Consider the following 25,504-nt stretch of genomic DNA (forward strand, 5'->3'; position numbering starts at 1 on the left):
GCATTGAAGGATGAATGTGAAAATGGTGGCCTCCCAATCTCCACCCCGGAGGAGCTGAGAACTCAGGGCCCTGCTCCTCAGTGAGCCCTAGAGAAAAGCAGTCAGTCACTCCCGTCTCCCCATGTCCAGCCGCACTCCGTGGTCACCCAGCCTGTGATCAGATCTGCCGCTTGTTGGGTCCCTGCTGGAGGAGCAGTGGCCTGCCTGTGCCTGGATCACAGTTTATGGCAACCTCTAGCTGAGAGCCCACTCCTTGGCTCCGTCTCTGCAGCCAGCCTCCCCTCTCTGATACCTGGGAGCTCTGCCACACTCAGGCACCCTCTGTCTTTCTGTGACCCTGAGGGTCCTGAGACCACACTGTCCTGCGAGGGTTCCCCCCGCTGCTTAGCCACTGGAACAATGTCCCTCAGCGGAGCCGATTTATAAGGGTCCGATTTTGTGCTCCGTGGCTCTATCACTTGCCGGTAGCAGCTGATGGAGGCCCCCTCCCCTGCTGTCTATCTTCCCAAATATCACCTCGGATTCACTTCTCCGCACGTCTTAGCTTCCAGAAAGCGGTCACTTTTCTGTCCAGAGTGTTGTTGCTGTTCTTTTCTTTGATCTCCTGTTGAGTTTGTAGGTGTTCAGAATGGTTTGATCCCTATCCAGCTGAATTCCTGGGACCAGACAAAATCCAAGTCTCCTACTCCTCTGCCATCTTGCTCCTCCTCACCGAATATAGTCAATCTTTAAAATGTGCTATTTGTACTTGAATGTGTACTTTAGAGTTTTGTAGTTATTCTTTGATTATCAACTCATAATTGCTAAATACTAGTGACAGTCTCTTTCCTTATAGATTTGTCTGTTTTTTCTTTTTTGAGAAATAATTGGCATATAACATTTTGTAAGTTTAAGGTGTATAACATTTATATGATACATTTATATATTGTAATATGATTACCACTTTAGTATTAGTTAATATCTCTATCATGTCACATAATTTTCACTTTTGTGAAGAGAACAGTTAAGATCTAGTGTCTTAGGAACTTTGAAGTTTATGATACAGTTTTGTTGATAATTTCTATTTTGTGTATTAGATTTCTAGGACTTCTATATCTGCTAGTTGCACGTTTGTACCCTTAAACAGTATCTCAATTCCTCCACCTCCTAGCTCCTGGTAATGAGAGAAGGGTTTTAAACTCCCCAAATATATTAAGCATTTGACCATATTTTTATATATGGCTTCCTGGTTTTTGCTTTATATATTTATGCTAGGATAGTAGATAAATATTTTAATTGTTTTACCATCTATTGAATTTCAGATTTTAAAATTATAAAACGACTTATATATCCCTAATAACATTATTTGCCTTAAAATTAACTTTTATGGTATACCCATATAAATTCCTTTGGATTATCATTTGCATTTTTCTCTCCTTTTACTTTTCATTCTTTTTGTATTCTTTCTGTATGTTCTATAACATAGATTTATTTATTTAAAACCCAGTTAATCTTTGGGCACTGATGGACACCTGGGTTGTACAGCTGGTTGAGTGCCCAACTCTTGGTTTCAGCTCAGGTTATGATCTCAGGGTCATGGGATCAAGCTCCGTGTCAAGCTCTCAGTGCTGAGTCTGCATAGGATTCTCTCTCCCTGTCCCTCCCTACCCACATCCCCACATGTGTTCACTCATTCACTCTCAAGATCAATCAATCAATCTTTGGGCACTGCTTTTATGTATTTATTTTTGAAATGTTAACTATATTTTCAGAACTCAGACATGACCCCATAAAGCAATAAAGTACAAAGACAGAAAAATGTTAACTTTAGCAAACTACGTATAACATTTAGGTTTAAGCATAAGTTAATATAAAGGTAAATACTCCACTGAGTCTTCTATTTAAAGAACATGACACTAGTTTTATGCTATAACTACATTGCCAAAAAACAAATAATCCTCATCTTTTCATAGTTATTTATACCTTTAAACACACGTATCAAATTATTAGTATTTCCAGAAATCACTGCATCCATATTTCATAACGTAAAGGAATCTTTTATCTTTTGAAATGTTAGCTATGATCCTGAGAACACTGTAATTCCGGATTCTCTGATCTCTTAAAAGAACCAAGATTACCTGGAGATCCCCAGGAAACTAGAAATTTTTAATGACCAAACAAGCAATCCAAGTGGACTGATACATAAGGTAACTGAGAAAGAGAGAGTATCAAGATTTTAAGAGGCATTGACCACATTTATGATCACCAGTAACATCAGTGGCCACACGTGTTAGCAGAGGCTCACCAAATTTGAATGTGAATAGATTATCCACCAGACCATAGAGGACTGCTGTGCCAATGAAAAACACGGCCATTTTGATTACTTTGGCACATTTTTCTCCCAGTGATCCCCGTTTTCTTCAGTTGTTGACAGAAAGATGAACCAAGGCTGACTACTAATAACATAATCCATTATGACAACCACTTGGCATAGGATTGGACTATTGAATATATCTAATGAATCCCATTAAGGTACACCAGGAAAAACTCTCCAATACTTTTGTCCAACCGTCCTGAAGATTTCTTACTAATTAGACTCTGTAGAGCAAAGCTGCATCCTCAGAATCAAGCCTTTTATGTTCCCTTTACCTATTTAGCTAAGAAATCAGAACCTTACTTTGCATGAAAGGTTTATCATAGAACCATGTTACTATCTGCTTTTAGCATTTTCTCTATAAACCTAACAAGATAGCAAAGAATACTAATGAAACACACTGAGTGGACCAGAAGAAATAGGCTCTAAAATCTGAGCTAGTTCACAGTGGCTTATAGAAGTATAAAAGTCCACAATTGAAAGCAGTTTTATTTCAGGGTTTATTTTTATTTCTTAGCAAATACAAGATGCAGACCACGAGGGATGAGAGGTGTAGAATTCTAGTGCTCAGAAAATGCATTTGTTTTAATGTTTTTCCATCCATGTGTCACATATTGTGATGCTGTGTTTCTGAATTTTATTATTTAATTGAGCCACATTAGTGATATTGTATAAGACCCCTAAAGATTCCAGTGATTTAACCGAGACATGAGGGTTCAGCCAACTGAGTTTCCTAGTTATATATTGGAAAATTAAATAAAATGGAATTTGGTTTATAAGTCCTTTGCTTTAAAATTTTGCTTTCACCCTAAACTTAATTATATGAACACATTATACATTATTCACCTAATTTCTAGTATTTTTTATCCTAATGTAAACATTACTTGAATTCTTTAAAACTTGGTTTAAAAATTGATCTTTATTTTATAAAACTATCCATGATGATTTTACACAGAATTTCATGGGAATTTATATTCATTGTTAAGAATTTTTATTCTTTCATACATAGTTTGCACATAAGGGAATGGGTTGCTAATAGAAGCAGTCCTGAAAAGGGTCAAAAGGGAAATTATTGAAATAAGGACAATACTTTACAAATGTTGATTTATGAAAAACATTTTAACATACTGATGTTATCAATATTTTGAGTTTACCCTGGGAAGAAAATGACACAAATTCAGCAACTGTCAACATCAAAACTTAACAGTTAGTGAATTGAGTTGTCTTGGCTACTCCACACAGTCAACTTACTTGACCCCTCTGGTCCTACTTGAAATCTGTCTTAGATGTACCATCTCCATTTTACTGTGGACTACTGCTCAGACCATCTTATTTTATAACTTGACAAGTATGACAAAACTGAACTATTTATAGTTTTTTTTAAAGTTTTTATTCATTTGAGAGAGAGAGAATGAGAGAGAGAGAGAAAGCACATGAGATGGGGGGGAGGGTCAGAGGGAGAAGCAGACTCCCTGCCGAGCAGGGAGCCCGATGCGGGACTCGATCCAGGGACTCCAGGAGTCCTGACCTAAGCTGAAGGCAGTCGCCCAACCAACTGAGCCAGTTTTGAATCCCTACTCACTTGGTATCCCATGGTCAAGTGTTCTTTCTCTGCTGTGGTCTGGTAACACAAGAAGATTTGTTTATGGAAGGTTGTAAAATACCTTGCTAGAGAGGGCATAGCTTTATCTGAGGTCCCAGGGTCCTACATTGTGACTATGCCCTCTAGAACTTTCTGTGAGTTCTATATTGCCTCTCTTTCTACCACTGACCCTTCTAAAGTTCTAGGTCTGTGTATCCTATGTCCCAAGAAGAAGGGTTGATTGCATTGTGGCCATACCTACTATGGTGACTTTCTCTAGGCTCCACTCAAGCTGGAAGCCTTCTGTGCCAATATTCCTGGAATACATTGCCTCCAGAATGCAAAGAAGGCTACCAGGCACAATGCTGCTTTCTTCCAGGTGGGGCATGCAAGATATAGTAATTTGTTTTTTACTTTGGAGAGGGTACTGCACCCATAAAAATTGATAGCCAATTGCCATTGATGGCCATTCTGTGAATCCTCATAGAGTTTCTCTCCCACTCTGTCTTACCAAGTCTTTCATTGTGCTAGTCACCTTGCTTCTCTTTTCAATCAGCATAATGTTGTCAATGTAATAGATAAGTGTGATTTCTCTGATTCCACACACAGTCGATTGAGAAAATCTAGATCTCTTCAGATTATATAATAACACAGGATGGAAGTATAAACATAGCCCTGAGACAAAACTATAAATGAATATTTTCCATTCCATGTGAATACAAACTCTTTCTGATCTTTTTTTGATTGTAGTGGAAAATAGCACATTTGCTGAATTAATAGCCACATGCCATGGGCTGCAGTACTTGGTCTAACAATTAAAATACATGCAGCAGATCAGTTGTGATCAGAGCTTCTACCTGGTTAAATCAGTGATAGTCTATGACCATTCTCCAGGATCCATCTGGTTTCTGTGAGGGCCAGGGTGGCATGTAAAATGCATAAATTCTAGGCTCCACTAACTATGATTTCTTTAGGTCTTCTTATGGTATCATTAGTCTCTGCCATTCTGGCCTATGTGGATGTCTGTGCATGTTGGGTAAGGACATTTAGAAGGTTTTATTTTTGTTTTTTTGACGTTCCTCACAATAATAGTTCTTACTCCATCATCTGGCATCTGGAGACCTAAAATTAGAGTTACTCCAACTGCCAAGTCAATGAATTTCAACAATGCACTCAGAGACTCAGGGAAAGAAATTACACACACACACACACACACACACACACACACACACACACACACACACACACACACACACACACTCTGGATGGGTTCTTGAACAAAGTGCACTCAATGTTAACTAGATTTTAAACAGTTTCATTCCCCATTTCCCCAGGTATAGTTATAGTCACTTGAGTGATTGACCATAGGTATCTATGAGGAAGGACTGGGGAATCTTCACAGTATATTCCCTTTGGTACTGCAGAGTTTTTCTCCCTAGGGACCCAGTACCCTTTTTAAGCAGTGGATTCTGGATCTGAAAATCAGTTCACATCTTAGAATTATGCAAGGGATCATAACCTTTTTATCCCCCCCTGAAATGAGTGTCTTCTTGCAGCCTCTTTGTTCTTGATTTTTTTATAACAGATATTAAATAACATCCTTGCTCTCTATTTTACCTTTATGGACACTGTACTACATTAACCATCTCAACTCCCCACAGGTCAAATGCCCTTGGCCTGCTCTTTTGACCTTGTTAGTTGTTACAATAATTGAAGATTCCTGGTTTCTAGTGGTTAAAGTGGGACCAACTGCCCCCTACTATTTTAGGAACTCATTATCTCCATGTATGTTAATGAGAAGGCTATGTGACTCCATTCTACAGCCAGCCCTGACTTACAGAGGAGAATCATCACAGAACTTCTTAGTGATACCGGCATTACTTTCTTCAGTATGTTCGTCATGTTCTTGGTCAATGATGTATCCTCAGCTGCCTTGTGGAAGACAACTCACCAGATCTTCTAGCTTTACATCATATATATCTTCCAACATGTTTATTTCCCTTAGCTTCTTTATTTCTTCCTCTACCATGTGTCAGGACAAGTTAGATGTTTCTACTACACTGAGTATTGGCTGTGGGTTCCCCCCCCCCAAGGCTTATAAGAGCTGTACACACAGTGAATTTGCTCTATCATCTCGGCTCATGGCCAGTGTGTTAAGTCCCATATCTCAAGAAAGTGTCACTCACACAATAAAGTTTTTATTACCTAGTCTTAGACTCTGACCCCATTGATCAAGAATCCTAAAAGTCCAATCCTACAAATATTTTCCCTGGTTCCAGCTGATCCATGCAAACTAGTTTAAAAAAAATTACACAATGCTCCCCATGATAAGTATCGTTGCCATCTGTTACCACAAAGATATTTCAATATTTTTATTGTATTTCCTGACTGTACTTCTCATCCCCATGACTTATCACTGTAAGTTTATACCTCTTAATCCCCTTAGTTTATTTTGCTATCTCTCCACCCACCTCCCCTCTGGTAACTACTAGTTTTTTCTCATAAATACAGAGAGATACCAGCCATTTTGACTGGTGTGAGGGGGTATTTCATTGTGGTTTTGATTTGCATTTCCCTGCTGATTAGTGACATTCAGCATTTTTGCATGTGTCGGCTGGCTATCTGGATGTCTTCTTTGGAGAAATGTCTCTTCAGATCCTCTGCACATTTTTAATTGGATTATTTTTTGATGCTGAGTTGTATGAGTTCTTCATATATTTTGGCTATTAACCATATTAACCCCTTTTCAGATATATCATTTGGAAATGTCTTCTCTCATTTTGTAGGTTGCCTTTTCATTTTGTCAATGGTTTCCTTCATTGTGCCAAAGCTTTTTGTTTAATGTAGTCCCAATTGTTTATTTTTGCTTTTGTTTCACATAGCTGGGGAAGCAGTTCTGGGAAAATATTGCTAAAGCTGATGTCCAAAAGTCTACTGCCTGTGTTGTAAGAATTTTATGGTTTCAAGTCTTACATTCAAGTCTTTATTTTCAGTTGATTTTTTGTGTATGGTATAAGAAAGTGGTCCAGTTTTCTTGTTATCATTTATTGAAAAGACTGTCCTTTCACCATTGTACATTCTTGCCTGTGTTGTCATATATTAATTGATCTCATAAGTGTGGTTTCATTTCTCATCCTTCTGTTGTGTTACACTGATTTATGTGTCTGTTTTTGTGCCAATACCATACTGTTTTGATTACTATAGCTCTATAGTATAGTTTACAATTGGGATTGTTCTACCTCCAGCTTTGTTCTTCTTTCTCAAGATTGCATTAGCTATTTGGGTGTCTTGTGGTCCCATAGATATTTTTGGATTATTTTAGTTCTGTGGAAAATACTAACGGCAGTTTTGTAGGGGTTGCATTGAATCTAGATTGCTTTGGATAGTATGGGCATTAAATAGTATTCTTCTAATCCACAAGCATGGTATGCATTTCCATTTATTTGTTTGGTCTTCACTTTCTTCCATCAACATCTTAATGGTTTTCAGAGTACAGGTCCTTCACCTCTTTGGTTAAATTTATTCCTCTGTACTTTATTCTTTTTTAGTAATTGTAAATGGGATTGTTTTCTTAATATTCCTTTTTGGTAGTTTGTTATTAATATATAGAAATACAACAGATTTCTATATGATTTGTATCCTGCAATTTTACTGAGTTTATCAGTTCTCATAGATTTTTGGTGGAGTCTTCTAATGTCATCCACAAATAGTGAAAATTTTATTTCCTCCTTACCAGTTTGGATGCCTTTTAGCTCTTTTGTTTGTCTGATTATTGTGGCTGGAACTTCCAGTATGATGGTGAATAAAAGTGTCGAGAATAGACATCCATGTCTTGTACCCAATCTTAGAAGAAAAACTTGGAGGTATTCACCATTGAGTATGATGTTAGCTGTGGGTTTTTCACATATGACCTTTATTATGTTGAGGTATGTTTACTTTATACTTACCTTGTTGAAATGTTTTATTATGAATGGGGGTTGAACTTTGTCAAATGCTTTCTCTGCATCTATTGATACCATAGGATTTTTGTCCTTCGTTTTGTCAATGTAGTGTATCACATTGATTTGTGGATATCGAACCATCCTTGCATTCCTAAAATAAATCTCACTGATCATGGTGAATGAGGATTTTAAAGTGTTAATTGAATATGGTTTGCTAATATTTTTTGAGTATTTTTGCATCTATATCCATCAGAGATACTGTTCTGTAATTTTCTTTTTTCAGTGTCTTTGGTTTAGATATCAAGGTAATGCTGGCCTCATAGAATGACTTTGGAAGTGTTTCTTTCTCTTCTTTTTTTTTAAGATTTTATTTATTTATTTGACAGAGAGAGACACAGTGAGAGAGGGAACACAAGCAGGGGGAATGGGAGAGGGAGAAGCAGGCTTCCCGCCGAGCAAGGACCCCAATGCGGGGCTCGATCTCAGGGCCCTGGATCATGAACTGAGCTGAGGGCAGACGCTTAACGACTGAGCTACCCAGGCGCCCCTTCTTTCTCTTCTGTTTTTAGGAATGTTTGAGAAGGATAGGTATTAGCTCTTCTTTAAATATTTAGTAGAATTCTCCTGTGATGCCATCTAGTCCTGGGCTTTTGTTTGTTGTGAGTTTTTGATTACCAATTTAATTTCCTTGCAAGTAATTGATCTGTTCAGGTTTTCTATTTCTTCCTGATTCAGTTTTGGAAGATTGCATGTGTCTAGAAATTTATCCATTTCTTCTAGGTTGTCCAATTTGTTGGCATTTAATTTTTCAAAGTAGTCTCTATATTTTTGTGGTGTTGGTTGCAGTTTCTCTTTCATTTCTGATTTTGAGTCCCCTCTTTTTGTATTAATGAATCTGGCTAAAGGTTTATCAATTTTATATTTTCAAAGCACCAACTCTTAGTTTCATTGGTCTTTTCTATGATTATTTTTAGTCTCCATTTCATTTATTTTCCTTCTGGACTTTATTATTTCCTTCCTTCTAACTTTGGGGTTCTTTTCTGCTTCCTTTAGGTGTAATATCACTAGTTCTTGAAATTCTTTACATATATAGCCTTTTTTCCTCAATTATCAGAACCAGTATATGCAGAACTGCATTATCCTAGGATTTAATGCGTATTTTTGGTCTGGCAGCTAGGAAAGGTGATGGAGCATGGCCCTAAATAGGCCACATACCACCTCATGAGAGAGAGGATTATGCAGTATATTCCATTTCAACAAACTGACCCTTCCAAAAGAAGTGTTGCCTACTAGCACAAGCATAGGAGGTCTCAGTGAAGATAGGTGGTTGTAACATCAATATCCCTAGGAGCATCCATCCATTATCCTTTTCTGAGTTTTCAGGATCATAGCTTTTCCTACCAAGGCTCTCATCTTTGTATAATAGGCCTGCCTTGACTGAGCATTCAAATGTTTTGCAGCTATATGACTCCTAGCAATTAGGTTTTCAATCTGCCATTCGGCTGCCTGCATCCTTCCACTATAGTTGATGAGGGCTTCTTTATATGTTGTTACAGAAGCTCCCTAGTTCTTCCTTAGCCATTATCAGCATTTGATTATCATTTTTCTCCTATAGAGCATCAATATAATTTGGCAGTAATCATCCATTTCCTCCCTCTGTATAAGCATCATTTTCTCCATCTTATTCAAAATGGCTGTGTCATCACACCCATCACAACATTACCCACTTCTGAGCAGAAGGCAGACATTTGATATCTACCCAACTGTAATTTGTTGACAATTGTCCTTTTCTAATTCAGCCATCCAGATCATATCTAAATATCTACATTAAATCAGAGTTGAGAACGGTAGTCCTTGGTGGGCTTGCAATTAGACAAGAGACTCTAAGTCCTTTCAAAATTGACTTGTGGGTTATATGTCAACCCTTCAGAAGATACTGTTACCCAACCAGAATATGGTAACTGAGGCAAAACAAGATAGTCTACTGAAAGCATCTCAGATTCAGCTGGGGTCTCTTTGAAGAATCTTGAAAGTTATATCTGAATGTCTCAAGTAAATCAGAGTTCACAGTGTGAGTCTAGGATAGTTTTCTGTGGAGATAGATAGGTAGCTCTGAGTCTGTATAGATTTTATAGGCTGTCACATCTCTTCAATTCATATTTAGAATGCAGTCAGGAGTACCTGAGGTCAGGGTGAGGGTTCCGAAGCCCTTGCTAGGCAGAATCAATGACATGCTATGTGTATTTAAGAAATCTTTCCAGCAGTGATCTCCCTAAAGAAAAAGAAACAAGGTCTTAGATGGGGAGTTTTCTCAGATACACTAAGTGCCTGATGGGATTAGAATTCAGGTGTTTATGACCCTAAAGTTGATGTCCTTAACTAGTACTATGCTATGGTGTAAAGAAGTAATAAGGTTTTCTACTTGGAAAGTGCCACAAATATAACCCCCCAAAACAAGTGATGAACCTACTGAGGATAATCACAATCCCAGATATGGAAACCTCTGAGTTGTAAGAATATCAGCAGTCATAGATAACTCAAATTCCTGAGAACTTGGGGTATTTTTTCTAAAGTACAGAACTGTGAAATGAAAGAGCTTTATGACCAGTGCGGTTCATCTCTCCTCCTCTGGATGTTAATGGCTTTAACCACTCAGAGTGGTGATTCTCACCATCTAATGAAATTGAGGGCAGTTGGAGTATATCTGGCTATGGTTTAGAATAAAAATCTATTAAGCTGAATACCAAAATTGAACCATTTTTATTCACATAAAGAATGAGGTTTATAGACAGGCAGATACAGTACAAAGTAAAGATTATGTTGAAAAATTCAGGGAGATCAGATTGGTATGATGAAGAAAGGAGGTTCAACTTGATTACTTTGCCAGGGGTAGAAATTGAGACTCAATCTCAGGGATCCATAAAGGAAGAGGAAACTAGACAAAAGGAACTATATAAATAGATTTCTGTATGTGAAGAAGATAATTAACATGAGCAATTATAGGATACAATCCTAAATTTTAAGGGTTTAACACAATAGAGGCTCCTTTCTCTCTCATATCACAATCCAAGAAGTTGTTAGGCAATTGGTCTTCCAAGTGGTGACTGAGGGGTGCAGACTGCCTCTGTCTGGTGGTTTACCTTGAAATTAAATGGCAGAACCAGATCTTTTGTTATTTACCTACTTTATTATTTTAATTTTGCATTATACCATTGTGGTGGGTAGGCTGAAAAATATTCCCCAAAGATATCATCAGCTCCTAACCCCTGAAACCTGTAAATATTGTATTGTTTGGAAAGAGTGTCTCTGTGAGGTGCCTTGGTGGCTCAGTTTTTAAGCATCTGCCTTCGGCTCAGCTCATGATCCCAGGGTCCTGAGATCGAGCCCCACATCGGGCTCCCTGCTCAGCGGGAGGCCTGCTTCTCCCTCTCCCAATCCCCCTGCTTGTGTTCCTCCTTTCACTATCTCTCTCTGTGTCAAATAAATAAATAAATAAAATCTTTAAAAGAAAAAGGAGTGTCTTTGTGGAGGTGTTTAAGGATCTTGTGATGAGGAGAGGACAGTGGATTATCTGGATGGACTTTCAATGTCATCACAAGTGTCCTTATAAGAGGTAGGTAGAATCTACAAGACCTGAGAAAGTCCTCCCTCTAATTTTGAGTCATAGGAGGATGATCAGTCTGAGTCAATAATGAAGCCCACTTAACCATGAGAGGATCAGTACTATGGAATCCTCCTCGTCTGATCTGTTGGGACTGACCAATTTGTACATAGGGTAATAATAATAACTGAGCAATTCTATCTCCTCCCTTAAATGTCCAAGGAACCCGAGTCTGTGCAACCACCATTATTTCTCCCTCATAGTCAGAATCTATTACTCCAGGCATCACCTGGATTCCTTTAAGATTTAGGCTAGATTTCCTAGCACAAGACCACGGTTCCTCTTGGTAAAGGTCCGTAATAACCCGTGGGTATTTTTTGAGGCCTGAGACCAGGGTGAAGACTTACTGTAAAAGGAGTGGTTAAATCTGCAGCACTTTCCTGGGTGGTGGGACTGAGTGATAACATGAAAGGTTTATGTGCGCAGCAGGAAGTTGCTGCTGGAGAGGCGACATATTGAATCCCCTGTTGTTGTTTGGGGCCTGGGGGTGGCCCTGCATCCTGTTTCCCGACCTTAATGGGAGTGGGTTACCTTGTCTGTCAAATTTGGATTTGCATTCCTTGGCCCAAGGTTTGCTTTATCGCAACGAGGGCAGAGGCTAGGGGCGGTATTAGAGAATTGGCTCTAGGTTGGGGGGTTTTACCTCATTCCTTCTTGACATGTCCTACTTTCCCACAATTATAACATTTTATATCCTGTTGTTCTTGTAAGACCGTGAGCTGAAGGGAGGCTCTCTGAGCTTGATATGTAAGAGTGCCAATATTTCTACATAGACAAAGATAATCGAGAATGTTTCCTGTTTTCCTATGTGGACGGATGGCCGCTTGGCAGTCCTCATTAGCATTTTCAAAAGCAAGCTGTCTTAGCAAGTGTTCTTTAGCAGGTTTATTATTGACTTGGCGGTCAATAGCCATTTTGAGATGAGAAACAAAATCAGTATATGCTTCTGTAAGGCCTTGCACAATTTTTATATAACCTTGCCCCACTTCCCCTGAAGGGGTTAGCTTTCCCCAAGCTGAGAGGGCGATTTTAGATACCTGCGCTGTGGCTCGAACATCTGAAAAGGGGCCAGAGCCAGTGACCATGTCAAAAGAAATATGATGCATGGCTGGGTTAGCCTAATTCGCCTGGGCTTTCATATAGGCAGCATCCGATAACCATATTTTACATTGTAATAAATCCTGTGGCTTAAGGCAAGCCTGTGCAAACCATATGCCAATCATGAGGGATCCACTCCCCAGAATTTGCCCAAGCTTTCAAAATCTCTATAGTATAGGGGCCTGTGGGTCCATACAAGTGGCAAGCCTTCTTTAGTTCCCTTAAAGCATTTAAATCTAATCCCTCATAGACGGGACCAGCAGCTTGTGGTCGGTCTATGGGGAAAGCCGTAAATAGATCATTAGCCCCTTGCCATCGGAGTTCCTTTTCGAGAGGTGAGAGAGCTAGGGAGGGTCATTTGAGAGGGAATAAATCTTTGGAGGGTGGTTGATCATCTTTGGTGGGGTCCTCCGTTAAAAGCGGAGGGGCCATGGGTGACGGCTGGGACTGTAAAGCCGTGAAAATTTTTTTTTTTTACTTTCAGTCTTAGCCTTTTCTAAAGTCTCATCGTCTAATTCATATGTATGTAAAGAGTTCGTAGTTTCTTTAGCAACCTCAGCCGGGGATAACTTATCCCCAGTTTACATAGTATTGATCACCACTATTACTAAAGCCCAAATGGGCCAGAAATCAAGGGGAATCATTTCACCCTGTCTCATAGCCTTCAAGACATTATTTTTCACTCGGATCCAACTCTCTTCCTCTAAGGAGCCTTCGTCCGGAAACCAAGGATTATATTCAACTACTGTTTCCAAACATTTTTCTATGCGCTGCTTAGTAACTTTAGCTCCATATTCTTTAAGAAAATGATGTATCAATGCAGCAAAACCTGATGCTTTCGCATTTGATTGCCCCATAACCCTGTAATAAACTTTCCTACTTACCACCTTCTGTAGGGTTCCTATCGCTGGCCAATCACTCCTCATCGGGGGCTTCAGGTGCCTGTTTGGGCGCCACTTGTCGACCTCAGAGAGTCGGGGACCGGGAGCGGCGAAGGAACTGAGAAAAAGAGAGGACAGTAGAGCAAGGCACAGGGGACCCCGAGCAATCAGCTCAAGGTGCCAAGGTTTATTTTCCATGCTCTTATATACCTTCTACAGTGATATAGATCTATAATGATTTGCAGCAGGGATGTAGTAAGGCACATACCTCCATGTATACAGGATTAGTCAAGCATGTAAGAATCTTTAAAACAGAATTTACAGGACAAGGGAACAAAGAGGAGTGCACAGTGTGTTGTTTACAGCTGGCTTCCTATCTACAAAACATCTGCTGTGTACTTTAGAAATGACCACACATGTTCCAAGGGCATTTCACTCTGATCCTTTTGGGTTATTTTTAACCCTGCAATCTCGAGTTTTCTCAGAGATCTCGGAGTCTAAGCAAACATGCATCAGTGGTTCATGTGGCATTCTGTTTCCCACAAATATCCAAATATTCTCAATTTGAGGGCTAAATACCCTTTCTGACACTCCCTCACGAAACATGCATGTTTATATGTAAATATCTATGTTTATGCATAAAGAAATATATGTATATCACATATATACATATATACACTTATATGTAGTGTATATATACTAATTTATACATAGATGCATGTATTTATATACATAAACAGCATAGACAAATAGTCTAATATAAATGATAAGGTATATCTATACATTTATACACATTATATATTTAATGTTATATTGGACATACTTTACCTGATTTTTTTTTTTGGTGTCAAAAGGATTCCACTTTATTTTTTAAATTTTTTTATTATGTTAATCATCATACATTACATCATTAGTTTTTGATATAGTGTTCCATGATTCATTGTTTGTGTACAACACCCAATGCTCCATTCAGTACATGCCCTCTTTAATACCCATCACGAGGCTAACCCATCCCCCCTCCCACCTCCCCTCTAGACTCTCAGTTTGTTTCTCAGAGTCCATAGTCTCTCATGGTTCGTCTCCCCTCCGATTTCTACCCCTTCATTTTTCCCTTCCTACTGTCTTCTTTTTGTTAACATATAATATATTATTTGTTACAGAGGTACAGGTCTGTGATTCAACAGTCTTGCACAATTCACAGCGCTCACCATAGCACATACCCTCCTCAATGTCTATCACCCAGCCACCCCATCCCTCCCACCTCTCACCACTCCAGCAACCCTCAGTTTGTTTCCTGAGATTGAAAATTCCTCATATCAGTGGGATCATATGATACATGTCTTTTTCTGATTGACTTATTTCGCTCAGCAAAATACCCTCCAGTTCCATCCATGTTGTTGCAAATGCCAAGATTTCATTCCTTTTGATGACTGCAAAATAGTCCATTGTATATATATACCACTTCTTTATCCATTCAAAGATTTTCTCTTTGTCTCTGAGACTCATAAGTTTTAGTTTAGATGTCGGAGTGTTAACCTATTTTTATTGATTTTGAGGGGCATTCTTTGTTCCTCCTGGATTTTGATGCCTGTTTCCTTCCCCAAATTAGGGAAGTTCTCTGCTATAATTGCTCTAATATAGCTTCTTCCCCTCTCTCTTTCTTCTTCTTCTGGGATCCCAATTATTCTAATATTGTGTCATCTTATGGTATCACTTATCTCTCGAATTCTGCCCTTGTGATCCAGTAGTTGTTTATCTTTTTCTCAGCTTCTGTATTTTCCATCATTTGGTCTTCTATATCACTAGTTCTCTCTTCTGCCTCTTTTATCCTAGCAAATAGAGCTTCCATTTTTTATTGCACCTCATTAATAGCCTTTTTGATTTCAACTTGGTTAGATTTTAGTTCTTTTATTTCTCCAGAAAGGGTTTCTCTAATATCTTCCATGCTTTTTTCAAGCCAAGCTAGTATCTTTATAATCGTCATTCTGAACTCTAGTTCTGACATCTTACTAATGGCTGTATTTATTAGGTCCCTGGCAGTCAGTACTACCTCTTGTTCTTTTCTTTTTTTTTTTTTTTGAGGTGATTTTTTTCCATCTTGTCATTTTGTCCAGAAGAGAAGAGATGAATGAGAGAACAAAATGCTGACAGGGTAACAACGACCCCAGAAAAATATATGCTAAACAAACCAGAAGAGACCTTAAACCAGGGAAAAAGAAAGGGAAAGAAAGAAAAAAGAAGAAAAGATAAAAAAGAAAACAGAATATGATCAAATATGTTCAGGCTGGTGCATAGATCAGTGCCACACACTAGATTTTGGGCATATTTTGGTCTTTTAGAAGAAACTGCCTCCCAAAATTTTAATGAAAGAAAAGCTTATGTATGTACAAAAATAAGGGTAAATACGATGAAGGGATGGAATATGACTGTAAAGATGAAAATTATAAAAGATTTTATAAAAGGAATTGATAAGAAGTTGGTTGAAAGAAAAAAAGAAAAGTAATTAAAAAAAAGGGAGAGAATGTGATCAGGCAGGAGACTAGAACAAAGCCTACACTAGAGATTTAGGGTATATTTTGGTCTGCTAGAAGAAACTGTATTCCAATATTTTAAAGAGAGAACAACTTATATATATACCAAAAATAAGGTTGAGATGAAGGGATAGAATATGACTCTAAAAATGAAAAATAAAAAAGATTTTTAAAAACAGGATTGATAAGATGTTGGTTGAAAAAGGGAAAAAGAAAAATTCAAAAAAAATTTTAAAAATTAACTTAGAAAGACTAAAGAATCATGGGAAAGACCATGAATTCTATGTGCAGTATTCTCCTAGCACTGGAGTTCTGCCCTTCTCATTGATGGGTAAACTTGGTCTTGGCTGGCTGTTCTTGCTGATCTTCTGGGGGAGGGACCTGTTGCCATGGTTCCCAAATGTCTTTGCCAGAGGTGGAATCGCCCTGCCTTTGCCAGGTCTGGGCTAAGTAATCTGCTTGGGTTTGCTCTCAGGAGCTTTTGTTCCCTGCAAGCTTTCCGTACAGCATTGAAGGATGAGAGTGAAAATGGCGGCCTCCCTATCTCTGCCCCCAGGGAGCAGAGAGCTCGGGGCCCCACTCCTCATTGCGCCACCAGAGAAAAGCAGTCAACCACTCTCATCTTCCCGTCTCCAGCCACACTCCGTGCTCACCTGGCCTGTGACCAAGCATTTCTATCTCTGGCACATGACCCCGTTTGGAGTCTCCAAACCCAGCAGATTCCTGCGGCACCTTCCTGCACTGCTCCTCCCTGGGGGAGGAAAGGGAGTATCCCCAGATCTGCCGCTTGTTGGGTCCCTGCTGGAGGATCAGTGGCCCGACTGTGCCTTGGATCACGGTTTATGGCAACCCCGAGCTGAGAGCGCACTCCTCGGCTCCATCTCTGCAGCTGGCTTCCCCGCTCCAATACCTGGGAGCTCTACCGCACTCAGGCACCCCCAGTCTTTCTGTGACCTTGAGAGTCCTGAGACCACACTGTCCCACGAGGGTTCCACCCCCCCCCCCTTAGCCACTGGAGCAACATCCCTCAGCAGACCGACTTCTAAAAGTTCTGATTTTGTGCTCCGTGGCTCTATCACTTGCCAGAAGCTGCCGATGGAGGCCCCCTCCCCCGCTGTCTATCTTCCTGAATTTTGCCTCAGGTTCACTTCTCCACACGTCCTACCTTCCAGAAAGTGGTCGCTTTTTGTTCAGAGAGTTGCCGCTATTGTTTCTTCGATCTCCTGTTGAGTTCATAGGTGTTCAGAATGGTTTGATCCCTATTCAGCTGAATTCCTGAGACCAGACGAAATTCAGATCTCCTCCTCCTCCATCTTGCTCTTCCCCCTTTACCTGATCTTTTTATATTTAACAATATTATCATGTATTTTGTCTTTGATATTTAGTATTATTCTACCACATCAATTTAATGACTTTATACTATTCCATAGTAAGGATACATAGAATTCATATAATTGCTATTTGATATAGAAAATGATACAGTGTTTTAAGTTGTAATTATTTTATAGTTAAGTAAGGTTAAACATGCTTTAAAATGATTATTAGCAATGTTACTTGCTTTCATGAATGTCTTTTTCATGTCCTCTTTTCTATCCATAATTGTTGATTTGTAAGAACTCTGTATATTAGGGAAAGAATTTCCTTTTCCAATAAAGTATTTGCCAGTGCTATCCCAAATTTGTTATTTTTTTTTGTTTTGTGACTTCTCTTTTGATGTTTCTGTTGTTTTAATTGTAGCAAAATCAGTGAATTCATAAGCTTTCTTTCTCTACTTCTCTAGTTTTAGAAGATTCTTTTATACAAAAGAGTATGCCAATTACTGTTTTTGTTTTCTTATGACATTTTGATTTCATTTACTCTGTTTAAATAATGTAATTAGTTTAGCATTTTAGTGGAAGGATTGAAATAGGAGCTATTTTTTTCTATTCTTGTTTTATCAAAATGTTATATCAAATTTGCATAGATCTTTTATAATACAACTTTGCAATATTTAAAAATAAACAGTTATAACCTGTATTATAATTTATCTCAAAGAAAGAATATTCAAAGCAAGGAAAAACCTTGAGAGTGATATAATAACAATTGTTTAAATTAGTAAGAGTCTATTATATGTCAACAACTGTATTAAGGGTATGGTCTTATGTAATTGCTAGCTGAGGAAGCAAGCTGTGTTATACCCATTTTGCAGATGAGGAAATTGAGGATCCAGAGGTTTGGCAGCTTTATGATAGTAGTATATAGTATTTATACTATGATTACAGTATTACATCCAGGCATATCAGATCATTGTAGGCTTAAAAACAAGCCAGGAAGAAGACAGAGGAAGAGAATAGAGAGAAGAAAGAACAGAGGAAGGAAAAGAAGGAGGTGAGAGTGGGAGGGAGGAGAGACTATATAAGGAAGAAAAGGAGGAAAGAGAGAGGAAGGAAAGGGAAGCAAGCAAATACTATAGGAAAAAATACCCAATCCAGGAATTATACAATCGGTATAATGCAGCAACAGTAGTGGGGGGGGGGGGCAGAAATGATAATCTTTTTAAAAACTATACTATGGGGGCATGAAATTACCACCTTTACAGTGTTATGAAATGTTACTGTCTCTTTATAATAATAAGTAAAAGACCTTCCACAATCCCTTCATTTCCAAGTTAGCTAACAGAGATAGCTTTTTGAAATCCTTTCTTTTTAAAAAGCATTCTTTTAACCTTCCTTTGTACTTCACCCCAGCTCTGTTGTGATTCTCCGAGACAGTCTGAAGGGCAGCTGGAGCAAGAGTGGTTTCTAGACAGTGAGTTCGGTTGAGCCTGGTACATTTTTTTTTTCCTTTTTTTCTTAACACCCAGATGCCAATTTTGTACATAGTTCTCTGATATGCCTTACATAATAGCTGGGCCAAGGGAAAGAAAACCACTGCTGCCACCCGTCTGTGTGTTCTGGCAATGTGCAGTGGCTCATGGTCCTCAATCGGAGGGCATGCTGGGCTGCCACACAAGCAGGGGGCTAAGGAGATTGGGAGGTCTGAGGCTTACAGTTGCAACTCCTAGTTTGCCTCCAAAACAAAGGATAATGATGCTTTAAGTTTAGGGCTGTGTATGCAGCATACAATAGAGAATGAACCAATTATGGGGTGCTTCAGTTCATTATAATTGAACTAAGTGTGGTTTAGAGCGGAAATTACCTTGGTAATTGTATCTCCTTTCTTTACCTCACTAGCTCCCCCATCTTGGCTCCAATACAATTCCATGCTAGTTCCATAATGACACAAATCCCACTGTACTCTACTTGCTGGTTCTTTGCCAACCACTTCCTTCCCCCAGGCTTGCCTCCAGGAGAACCTTGATCACTGGCTTTTTATTACATAATTTTTAGCTCTCAGAAACTAAAACAGTCTAGTGCATAATACATCCTCAATAAATACACATTAGTTAAAATAATTTGAATGTGACTTCTTGGAGTGTTTTTAATTTTATTGGGGCTGATAGGGGATGATAGCCTAAATAAGGTTATAAACAATATACTTGAATGCAAGTAATCACTGTATCTTAAAGCTAGTGGCCCTATAGAAACTAGATAGCACAGAATTGAAAATATAAAATCTAATTAGAGATTTTTTCCTCCAATTTCTTCAGGTTGTGAAAGCCCCTTTAAAATTACTTATATACTAATATTTTATATAATTTGTTAACATAATATTAACCCCTCTTCACCACCAAAGCCAATTGTGGGAGAAAAGAAAAAAAAATGCTATTTAGGGAAAAAAAGAGATTTCTGCTAGTTTCCACAGTTGAGTTCTTCTTTCTTGCTAGGATTTCCTAAACTATGTGATGATCAACACATTGTTTTTTTTTCAATTTCAATATACCTTTTTTGTTACCCCAATTATATCTTAGCTAATATATATATCCTATATACATATATATATTTATATATCTTAATGATATTAGTGATCTAATCTCAGTTATATTAGTTTTAAGAATATCCTATATATTCTTATATAGGAAAAGTCCTTCCTAGGACTTTTAAAAGCCAAGGAAAAGTCCTTCCCCACCACAGTATTTTTTTCTAAAGTCAGGAGTAGTCATGGATAGATTAATGGAATGGACTGAGAGCATGTCCATCTTTTTTTATCATAGTTTTCTTCTCCCTTTCCAAATCAATGCCTAACTATCTTCAGTACTCTATATATTTGTTGAATATATAAATAGAAAGCTATTTTCAGAAGTCATAATTGTTTGGGTATACAAACTGGAAGAAAACTCCAGTTGTTAAATGAGCTATCCACAAATTAGCATCAATTACTAGGTATTTATGCTCCATTTTTTATTGTTGTAATATTACCTTAAAACAATTTTCTGGCTATTACTCATTTTATTCCATTTGGAATGATATCATAATAATGTTAATCCTTTTTATCTTTTTGAAAGTTTTCCAAATGCCTATTTTTGGAAGGCTTACATACTGTTTTAGTATGCTTCTGTTTTGCTCTGGGGAAGGTTCAGATTTTCTTAATTTGACAAAATTACTTTCCACCTGTTTTATCATAGATTTAATACTTTGTTATCTTAAATCTACTCATTTTGTAGATGCTTGATTTTTTATGCACATAATTTATGTTATTACATCCTATTTCTCAAATTTCCTTCTCAAAGATACATGTGATCATAATTTTTAAATAAATGTTCAGTAAGTGATACACGTATAATAATTGAAGTGCTTCTGTTATGCATTTGTGTCCGTTGTTGATTGAAACAAGAGACTGAACACCTGATAATGTGTTATGAGTGTTACCTGCTGTTTTTAGAAAACAATGAGATGAAAAAGGAAAACAAGATATTGTAAGTGGTTAATTTGTATTTTTCTTAAACTAAAAACATACTAGAACAGTATGACAACTTATTGTGAGGAAATGATTCTTAATGAAAATTAAAGATACTATTTCCACACTTAACCTTCTTAACTCTGTAGTCAATTTAATTTTCTGGCTGAATCCAAAGTGGATTGAAAATTTCCCGAATCCTACAGAATTTTATAATTTAATGGAATGTTTGTGCTCTAAAGGAAGGTTGTTCTTAACCTGAGGTCTGTGGATCCCTCATGGTCTCTGGGATGAGCTTTAATGAGTTTGGGAATCCCATTGAAATTTTATCAATAATTTTGCATGCATTTATACACATATATGCATATTATTAAAGGGGTACCTGTTCCAGGCAAGGTTAAGAACTTCTTTCACAGTGAGACAATCTGGTCCAAACTGTATATTTCACCCATGAGAAAATGGAAGTTTCTATTTTAGCAAAATTGCATATCCAATATCTGGCATAACCATGGCAGGAAACTGATTTTCCTGTTTCCTATCTAAATGCTTTTTGTTAGCTTTGCAACTCTGGTCTAGGTTTATTAAAAAACAACACTGTTTGAGGATCCATTCAGTTCATTCACTTGTTCACTCACTGATTTGTTAAAAAAAAAAAAAGCTATAAAGTTGTCCTATATACACATCTCTAAGTCAAACATACAGTCTAGTGAATTGAAGTCTGATCTCAATTTAAAATCCTGTGAGACAGTATACAATAAATAAGTACATATGTAATATAAAGGTTTTGATAAATTCAAAAGGAAAATACACAAATACTAACATTCAAGAAAAATAGAGTAATGTATTATGAGCAGATGCTCAGAAAGGGCCCTCCTAAGAAAGAGACATGTAAGCCCAATCATGAAATATGAGAAGGAATAGTCGGATTACAAGTGAGAGAAGAGTTTTCTAAAAATGAGAAAGAAGGTTACAGTCTATGAGGACAGAGGTTTTCCTGGATGTTTCTGAGGAACTGAACTGGAGCTAGGCTTGCTCTCGTACAGTGAGCGTGGCAGGAAAGGAGAGCATGAAACACCTCCTGGATGCAAACAGGCAGGTGCACCACTGTGGGGGCCTTCGTAGGGCCCTGGGCAAGCACTTCCTATTTTCTAGAACATTGCCGCTGATTTTACACTTGCGACTCATGCATTTCTCATGGCAACCCTTTTGAAGTAGGTGTGGCTGTCCTGGTTTTAGAGGTCTATAAACAGAAGCCTGTTGAAAGTCAGACCTTTAGTAAGTGACAGAGACACTCAAAACCAGGTCTTTTTTAATCCAGTGATGCCTTCGGTCTCAGGGGCCCTACACTGTGCTAAAGTACAGTGGTCTTAGTTACTTGTTGCTCAATAAATTGACCTTATCTGATCTAAGAGAAGCCATATTATATTTCCGTTCAATACAGGCATACCCGGTGCCCTACATGGTCTAGGAGTGTGTTTCTAAAATATGTGTCAAAGGATAATTATATATACATGTGTTGGGGGAAGTGTACTATGATGTGCTTAGGGATCAAGAATAGTTTTTTCTATATCTCACTTTTTTCATTCTTTTTGTCTTTTCTCTGACTATGGAAAGGCACTGGCCTCTGGAATATTCACTAATAAATTCATCTTAGGTGAAACTTGCCATAACCCAGTGACCTAAAAAAGTTTAATTGCTCCCAATAAAGCATGAATTTTCAAGCAGCAATTTTCTAGATAGATTTAGCCAAATATATATTAAAACTTCACAGTCAGGATAAAAACATAAATTTGTATTTACACTATACTTTAAAGATAGAACATTCCTTGTTAAATTTATATTTTTGTCCTCATTGGTGAAATCTGGTAGAAAGAAAATAAAATATGCAGGAGTTATTAAAGTATTTCAGCATCAGGATCACAGCCAAATCTAGGACCATAATTAATTGTTGAGAAAGTTAACCTTGCTGTGAATTGTGTAAGACTGTTGAATCACAGACCTGTACCCCTGAAACAAATAATACATTATATGTTTAAAAAAAAAAGAAAAAGCAGGAAGAGAAGAATGAAGAGGGGGAAATCGGAGGGGGAGACGAACCATGAGAGACTATGGACTCTGAGAAACAAACTGAGGGTTCTGGAGGGGAGAGGGGATGGGTTAGCCAGGTGATGGGTATTAAAGAGGGCACGTTCTACATGGAGGACTGGGTGTTATACGCAAACAATGAATCATGGAACACTACATCAAAAACTAATGATGTAATAAATTAATATAATAATTATATTGATTAATATAACATAAAAAAGAAAACTAACCTTGTGTCTTTAATGTCTCATGGATCTTCTAATTCAGTGCAAAAGCAAATGGATAAAATCTAAAGAATTGCATCAAGGATCTTAATGGTTTTTTCTATGTAAGACAGAACAAGTATTTAAAAAGATAGTTGTGGGGTGCCTGGGTGGCTTAGTTGGTTAAGTGACTGCCTTCTGCTCAGGTCATGATTCTCAAGTCCCAGGATCGAGTCCCGCATCGGGCTCCCTGCTTGGCAGGGAATCTGCTTCTCCCTCTGACCCTCCTCCCTCTCACGTGCTCTCTGTCTCTCATCCTCTCTCTCTCTCAAATAAATAAAATCTTTTACAAAAGATAGTTGTGTCTATTTTTGCTTAAGTCTTAAGACTTTCCTGATGGATGGTCTCTGAAACTTGAAATTATTATGAAGAAAATGACAGCTCCTAACAGAAACGCTTAAATTAGGCAGCATAATAGAAAACCAAGCACAGGATTTACAGGAGAAAGACTTCAGTTTGGGTCTTCTCCTTCTAAGCTTCTCTATGATCTTGAGCATCTCTCACTATCTGTGCCTATAATGTCCTCCTCTGTAAAATGAGGGAGTTGGTTTAGGTCAATGATTTTATCTTCTAGAGAAGCAGAACCTTTATGTCAAGAGATTTACTGCACAGAATTAATTAAATGATGGGGAGGCTGGCTAGGCAGACCACCGAGAAAGGCTGAAATGCCTGGCAGGAGCCAAAGCTGCAATTCACAGGCAGAATTCCTTCTTCTTCAGGGAAACTCCAGTTCTGCTCTCAGGCCTCCAGCAGATTAAATTGGGCCACCTTGATCATCCTGGATAAGCTATTTTACTTCAAGTCAACTGATTACTGACATTAACTACATCTACAGAATATCTTCATAGCAACACTTGGGTTAGTGTTTGAATGAATAACTTGGGAACGATAGCCTAGCCAAGTTAACACATAAAATTGGCCGTCACCATGATATAAAAACTTGAGGATTTTGTGGTTTAGTAAAACTTAAAGGAGAGGAGGTGATATTGGTAGGTTGGTTTATGTTTGCCATATAAATCTACCTTATGTGATAAAATAGAAGCATTTATTCATTTAATGCATACTTAATAAGCAACTATTAATAGCAAATAGTTCTTTAAATGGAATATACTTAGCTTTTTGAGAAGGAAAATAAAAACCCTCTATTTGGCATATTTTACTTTGCCATGGAACAGTGGTAGTTTGTACAGTTTGGGGCCACTGAGTGATACCATCCCTGTTATCTCTCCCAAATCTAACAGTCTCTGAATCTATGAAACGATCAAATGACAGAGTTGTTACATATGTGAAGTTCTAATTGTCAGTGTACACCATTTGAATATAAAAGGCACTGCCTTAACAGGAGCAAAATGGCGGAGGAGTAGGAGACCTGGATTTCGTCTGGTCTCAGGAATTCAGCTGAATAGGGATCAAACCATTCTGAACACCTACGAACTCAATAGGAGATTGAAGAAAAGAATAGCAACAACTCTGAACAGAAAAGCGACCACTTTCTGGAAGTTAGGACGTGCGGGGAAGTGAATCCGAGGTGATATTCGGGAGGATAGACGGCGGGGGAGGAGGATTCCATCCGCCGCTCTGGCAAGTGATAGAGCTATGGAGCACAAAATCGGAACTTTTAGAAGTCGGCTCCTCTGAGGGACATCACTCCAGCGGCTAAGTGGGGGGTGAATAGTGTGGTCTCAGGACCCTCAGGGTCACAGAAAGACCGGGGGTCCCTGAGTGCAGCAGAGCTCCCAGGTATCAGAGCAGGGAAGCTGGCTGCAGAGACGGAGCCGAGGCGCAGGCTCTCAGCTCGGGGTTGCCATAAACCGTGATCCACAGCACAGTCGGGCCACTGCTCCAGCAGAGACCCAACAAGCAGCAGATCCGGGGAGACTACCCTTCCTTCCCCAGGAGGAGTGGCATGGGAGTGCACCGCAGGGAACTGCTGGGTTTGGAGACTGCACATGGGGTCGGGTGCCAGAGATAGAAACGTTCGATAACAGGCCGGGTGAGCACAGAGTGCGCCGGAAACCGGGGAGACGGGAGTGACTGACTGCTTTTCTCTGGGGGCACAGTGAGGAGCAGGGCCTCGAGTTCTCGGCTCCTCTGGGGCAGAGATTGGGAGGCTGCCATTTTCACTATCATTCTCCAAACCTGTGCGGAAAGCTTACAAGGAACAAAAGCTCCCGAGAGTAAACCCGAGCAGATTACTTAGCCCAGACGGCAAGGGCGGGGCAATACCACCTCTGGCAAAGACATTTGGAAACCACGGCAACAGGCCCCTCCCCCGGCAGATCAGCACGAACGGA

This window comes from Zalophus californianus, chromosome 11, assembly GCF_009762305.2.
Source record: "Zalophus californianus isolate mZalCal1 chromosome 11, mZalCal1.pri.v2, whole genome shotgun sequence".
NCBI lineage: Eukaryota > Metazoa > Chordata > Mammalia > Carnivora > Otariidae > Zalophus > Zalophus californianus.